Source organism: Gavia stellata, chromosome 13 (genome assembly GCF_030936135.1).
Source record: "Gavia stellata isolate bGavSte3 chromosome 13, bGavSte3.hap2, whole genome shotgun sequence".
NCBI lineage: Eukaryota > Metazoa > Chordata > Aves > Gaviiformes > Gaviidae > Gavia > Gavia stellata.
In genome coordinates, this window is record NC_082606.1 from 8,814,698 (window position 1) to 8,821,667 (window position 6,970).

A 6,970-nucleotide genomic window follows, 5' to 3' on the forward strand; every position below is an offset into this window, starting at 1 on the left:
CATGTCAACTGGAACCATTCGGAATACTGTCGTCTTGGTGAAGGCAATGCCCAGACACTCTCACTGTTATATTGTGGAGTACTGTAGTATGCAAGCAAGCTTGGGGGTAACAAAGTAGTTACTATCCAGTATGAATAAAGATGGCAGAATTGCAATGGCAGTAGTCAATGAAACACAGAAGAGCAATTTCAGTACTGCACGCTGACATATTTTGTTTAGGAACCTTTTTAGATCCTTATTGGGCAAGCTATAGACAAAGATTTCTGATACAAACACCTCATTTTAGTATCTCAGCATTCATGACTCTTTGGTGCCATCTACTAAGAAAGCAATGGTTTATTGTGTCTTACAAAAAACTGTTCCCAACTAAAAGAACAAGCTTTAATTTCTGTTCCCAGGTAAGCAGAAGGTAAGCATGATGGATAGAGAGCACAACAGATTTTTAGACAATGCACCAGCTGGCCTTCCGTGTAGTTTCTAGCACTGCAGAGATCCAGTCACTAATGCTGCGTGGTTTATATTAATATTCTAAGTTCCTTTCTTTCTTTTAGGTCTAGACTCTAATTTTACAACCTGCCCTGTTCATTTCTGCACTCATGGAAGAGCCAGAGAATTAACTGTAATCTAGTCACAGTTCCCTCCATTTGCTCTGTACTCCAGAGTGAGGAATGCATCCTGTCCATTAAATTCTCTACTGCTTCTTGAAAAACATACAAAAACTGCTTTGGGGGGTTACTTTCAAGTGTCAGAGAAGATTCCATTTTTCTCCTGGTTGCAGTTGGTCCTTAACTTGAAGAGCAGATTTGGGGAATCCTGCACAGATACAGTCTGTGAAAGTCTTGCTCTTGATGGTGAACCTCTGCTCTAGGTCATGCTGTATCCAGCTTACTCTCATTTGCATAAACACATGAAATGCAATTAGGGCTGTCAGCTTTCCTTGTAGTTTAGCTAGGCACTGTTGTGTAGGTGGCAATCTGTATGTTGTCATAGACATAAGCTATTTTAGTCAAGATCAGTTATGAAATTGTACAGATGTTTGAAAGGTCTGAAAACTGCTGATTCTAGTGAATTGCAGAAGAGTGATATTGCAGCATTAATAGGGATTGGAGTTTAGGATTAGACATTAAAAAAGAGTTTAAGTAGCTACTAAGGGCTTGATTCAATACCTGTAGAAGGCTTTTGGGATTCTTACATAACGTAATTCAGTAAGAAAAAGGCATAGTTTACAAATCATGTATCTGGCACGATAAACTGGAGGTTAAACCTTTTCCACGTGTCCTAAAAGCATTGCTAATTCATATTGTTATTTCTTCCTCACAGTTTAGGCACTGAAAGCAATATACTGCTCCAGTAATAGTAATCGATTTCAGAAATGAAGTAGCTTTCATATCTTTCTGAAAATAATGGTAACAATTTTAAATAGTATCCATCATTCTTACAAGTGATTAAACTTTTAAAAAAATTTCCTTGGAAGGTTGTAAGGTCTGGGATGAAAGCATTGCCTGAATAATACCATTCAAAACATTTTGTTTGTAGTGGATAAAAATTGCCCAAACAATTCCCCCTTAAAAATAAGATCAGAGTTTTTCCCATGTCCCTTCCTTTCCTATTGCCAGCCCCAAAAAAGGAAACCTTGAAGGCATTTGCCCTGTCATCTTAAGTTAAAAGTATAAGTGACCTAAATATGAAAACTAGCAGTTCTACTTCACCAAAACACAGAAAATACAAATAATTTATAAAATACTGGAAATATAACTAATCAAAATACTACCCTCTTAAATAATAAATGTGATTTCTTGATTTTTTTTTTGTCTGAAAGCCCATAAAATTTTATTATTAGTATTTTTATAACAACTCACAGAATTCCCATCAAAGATAAGTTCTAGACAGGTTTTAGGCTGAAGTCATGACAATTAATTGCTTGGACAATAAACTAATTAGACAATGAATTGCCTGGTAAATAAATCAGAATGTATTTTGGTAGGTTTTCAGTATAGTTTTTTTAACTAATACAACTAGGGAACACACACCCCCCCTCTCACCCCGATTTGACAGAATCCCGAATTTGAGTGGCTTTTGGAAATGCAGATTGGCAAACATGAAGTTAAACCTTAATTGATGTCCTCCAACATCCCTTATGACCCATTGTTGCTGAAAGGGAAAAGAGTGGTGCTTGAAAGACTGATTAAAATCCTTCAGTCAGATACTACAGATTATTTTCAGACTGAGATGCATAAAGTAGAGCCACAAGTGATTTAAGATATACAAGATTTTAAAATGAAAAATTTAATCTCAGCAGTGTTTCTATATATTTGTTTACAAAGTTAAAGTTAAGACAGGGGAAGACATGCCAGTGTAGCAGATTTCTATGGAGTTTGTCAAGTCCAGAGGCAAAGCAAAATCAAACATATGTGTATGTTTTTCTTTTTGTCCTTGGACCTGCTCTGTCATCATCTACCCCATGGTTCAGTACCTCCCTCTGTAAGTAGTCTCCATAGTTTCATTTACTGAGTAAAGCAATATGCAAAATTAGAAAATGGTATTTGGATCAAATACTTCAAAATAGCAGACATTTTGATGGTTTCTCTAATAAAAATTGATCTTCAGATGGGACATGCTGGTTTTATTCCAGAGAGCAATATGTTTAAATACCTTCTCCAGTCATATTCAATATTTCTAGATTTCTTTTTCGTAGTTTCCTTTCCGTTATTTACCTGGTAGCTATTTCTTGCACTTGGAGCAACACCATGAAGTCTGGAGGCCAAGTAGGAGCCCAAATATAAACAGTGTTGTTGGTAAAAGATTCAAATGGATTTTACTGGACTGGGCAAGCAAATCAGAGAAGGCAGAAGAATGTCTGTGAGCATTTTTAGGCAACAACTCCCATTTCCACACCCATGAAGCAACCATGTTGTATTAAAAGCATTTCAGCACCAGCAAAAGCTTTCATTGGCTGATCGTAATGGCTATGTGTAAGGGTGTGCAATCCTGTGCAGTTAATGCTTCCCAGGAATATTAGCAATTGTAACAATTTTTTAAAAATTAAAAGGAACAAGCAAGAAAGATGTCATAGTGATATAACTTAAAAAACAGTACATTTTTCTAGAAGAAAGGCTACAAAGTGTGAAAGCGGTAATTTTTTTTACTTGGAACGTAGCCATTAAAATATTTTTTGCAAGAATTGTAATTCACATTTGGCCTATTGCCAAAGCAGTGAACTTTATCACCCAGTCTTGGCATGTACAGATAGATGGCCCCTTCTGTCTCTTTTGCCAGTTATTGCTTATGTTGCCAGGAAATCTTAATCATGCTGCTTGAAGTGGCTGCTGGCCTATCCACCTGCCACCAAGCTATTCTGCTGCATAAGGAGTCTGACTTAGCTTCAACAGTCTCTTAGTTGTAGCTAACGTATAGGAAAAAAGGTCACTTTGCTAAGGCCACCCTAGGGGACTATATGGTGTTATGAGCTACATCATCAATATTGCACTGCTGTTGATGCAACCCTATTACTAATTCTGAAGCTCCACATGGATTGGGCGTAACTATATTTTCCAAAATGACACATGCAATACAAACCTAGTGAACCACAAAATAAGCAGAAAGGAAAAATGTTTTCTTTAATAATGATGTTTTTATTGATAGTTATTTTCTTATTGATAGTTATTTTCCATTAGAACTATATATATTAAAGAAAAAACCTAATAAGCTTCTCCAGTTTCAGAGAAAAAGAAAGAAAATTAGTTGAGCAATTAGATTGCACTGTCACATTACCAAGAAATGTTCTGTATGTTCAAGTTTCTCAAGTGTCATATGAGTTCAACCACTGTTCCTACAGTAGTAGTCAGAAGAATGTAATGCCTAAGTCAAGTGAATTACAATCCTCTAGTGAATTTAACCTCCTCATTAAGATGTTCAGTCACTTGCATTAGTAGAAATATTGAAACTTGTTTCATGCGTGGATAGTTCCTTTGTCGATCGAGTTCCCATTATCGTCTCTTTTCATGGGATTAAAGCAAAGGGTCTTCAATTAGACTACAGTTCTATTTTGGACTCTGTGATGAAAATTTATGTCTGAAATTATATTTGTAGATTTTTCCAGGTGCCGAAAGGAAGAATAACTGGTTTAGATGACACAAATTTTGGTAGAATTCTAAGACTCCTGAGAACATTGCAAATGCTGCATACACATACAGTTTTTCTGAAACACAGCCAGTCAGAAAATGGAGGCAAATACATTTATAGAACTCTTCCTAATAATAGCATAACATAGATCATTAGTGTAACTGGTTGGTACCCTAGCATCTGAACTTTCAACTTCCAGGACTGCTTGGACCAAGCAGAAGTGACCTGAATTTCAAGGTCAGTGGTGATGCACGAACTCCATTGAAGTAAATTAGAAATATTAATGTTTTTTAGTGTTGTTTCCATAGGCTGTAATCATGGTATGTTTGTGCATATGAAGAAGAGGGAGGGAAAGAGAATCATTCTCTTCAGCAATTTTTTAAGCCAATTTAAATCCAACTTTATATAGAGAAAGAGATATCAAATATTAAATTCCTACATGTTTTCTGAAAATCAACAGCTGGATAGAGAAGGGAGACCCTTGTAGCAACATATTTGCTATTGCATTTACAGAGGGTGCAAGTAAACATTTAATTCTAGCACCTTATCCGTAAAGCTTAGCTGTTACCTTGCACTCTGGCTGTCATTTGGAGACAACCAACTGCTCATCAGACAAGGAAACTCAAAGAGGACTGGCTTGTGCTTGAGTTCAACTCATGCAGGCATTGTGGATGCAGTTAGCTCAAACCATTTTGTCCCTGGAATTTTATCTTGTTTGAGCACCAATACCAAACACAGGAGAGCAGTAGCTTCCCACTTGGTGCAGTGAGCAGCCCTGGGCCAGTCACTACCTGAGCCATGAGCCTGTCTGCACTAGCTAGTCAATGGACTAGCATACCTCTGAAACAGTCACAGCATGTATGCGGAGCAAGGCAAAAAAGGCTAGGTAGCAGACATGAGGAGGTGACAGTAGTGCAGGGCTGCAGAAGAGAGACCATGGAGTGGATCTCAGATTGAGGAGGGACTTAGCAAGGGTTGTGTAAGGTACATGCGGAAGCTAGAGTGTGCTGGGACATCCATGGGTACCATGGGGGGACACTAAGTCATGGGGTAATTCAGGAATATAGACTTGCTGTAGAGATGGGGAGAAGAAACTGAGAACCTTGGGACAGGAATGTCATGGAAGCACAGCTGGAGTTTAGGACATAAGGAGTATAGGATATGTAGGATCTAAGTGACTGGAAACCAAACTTACTTAGTTTTGCTGCCCATGGAAGTGCTCATCTTAAATTCAGCCACCCATCAATCCATGGTTTGTAAGTGGTACGCAACTTACGAGTTATATAATTTGTCTGCCTGGTGAGAGTGGAAGGCTGGAGCATGTTCCAGTTGAGTTTGAACTTGTAGTTGGACATTTTAGCCAAGGAGTTTCAGTCGGAGGAACAGATTCCTGTGCCATTCTGTCCCGTGAAAGGAATTGAGTTTGCTATCTTAGCTTTCTGTCTATGCTGGAAATTTATAATTTTCTTTCAAACTAGAAGTAAGACTGGATTACTAGTATCCTGTGAGCTTGTTGCCTTTAGTCTGTGTTCTTCTGTCATTTAGTATAAATCCAAATCACACAGAATTAATGGAAAGTTAAGGCACAGATTATTATTACACTGAATATGTTTCAAGGAATTAAAAGGAAGGTCTTCTCGACATTTTTAGCATTTGTTGTAGACTTTAAAGAAATGTTAGATAGTGGCCAAAGGTAACCATCTCATCATCTTAGCAGACTTTAGTTCTCTGCAGTTTAAATGGCTTTTGAATCTTCCATGTTCCTTGTATTTCTAGTAGTTTTTCAGCTTCAGGTAGAAATTATTATTTTGGTAGTATTTCAGATCTGATATGGTATACTCGATGTACACTGCATTTTACTGAGGAATTTTATCTAGGCTTTGGAGGATTTGATATACCAAACACATCTTTTATGTCCCCATAATACAATTAGGGAATAAAGAAAACATACCAGCTATTCAAATTTCTGTATAATCCATTCCCATGGTCTATGTCATAATCTTAAGTTGTTACTGTAATAGTTAAAACATAGTAGAATTGGACGACAACTAAGATGTTACCTTCTCTTTTGGGCAAAAAAAGTCCAGCCTAACTGCCAGCTGCGAGACTGGCAAGTAAAAAGTGCTCAACAACATGCATTTTCATGTCAACTCCTGTATAATTCTGCTCCACACAATGAAGTGGAATAACAGAATATGTTCCCACCTAGTTTTATGTTTCCAGGAGAAGAATCAAAATAAATAAGAGCTTATGTTGCAATATTTTTAGCATGCTTTTAGAAAGAATCTTCTTGGCTCAACTTCAGGGATGTTATTTTTAGGTGCTTATTTCTGGTCTTTTTCTGGGATGCTGCTTTTAGATAATTAACTTTTGCCAAAAAGCACCAAACTTATTTCCTGCTATATAAATATACAAGAAGACCATGGCATTTCAGAAACGCTCTGTGGCTTTTTAAGAATAACCTCTCTGTGTGTTTTAAATGTGATGTTGTGTTTGCTTGGTAATGCAGTCCATCTTATTCTACGTAATTAAGCATAAAATAAGAACCTATAATATGTATTTATGTACATAACTCAAACAAAAGGATTTACATACACCTATGTACAGTGATTTACCTGCTGCAGTCTAATTCCTGTATTTTTTTTTTTTGTAATGTGATTTCTTTTACTGTGTAGCTGGATAGAATGATACAGAGAAAATCGAAGCAGAGTTGTTTCTTTGCTAGGTACAAATAAATGAGAAGGACTTTTACACAGTGATTGCTCTTTTAGAGGATGGTTCCCTTATAGGCAGTTGCTTGTGTTAAAATTAAATGCCAGATGCTCAGCTTTGAGAAGGCTTTGTAGCT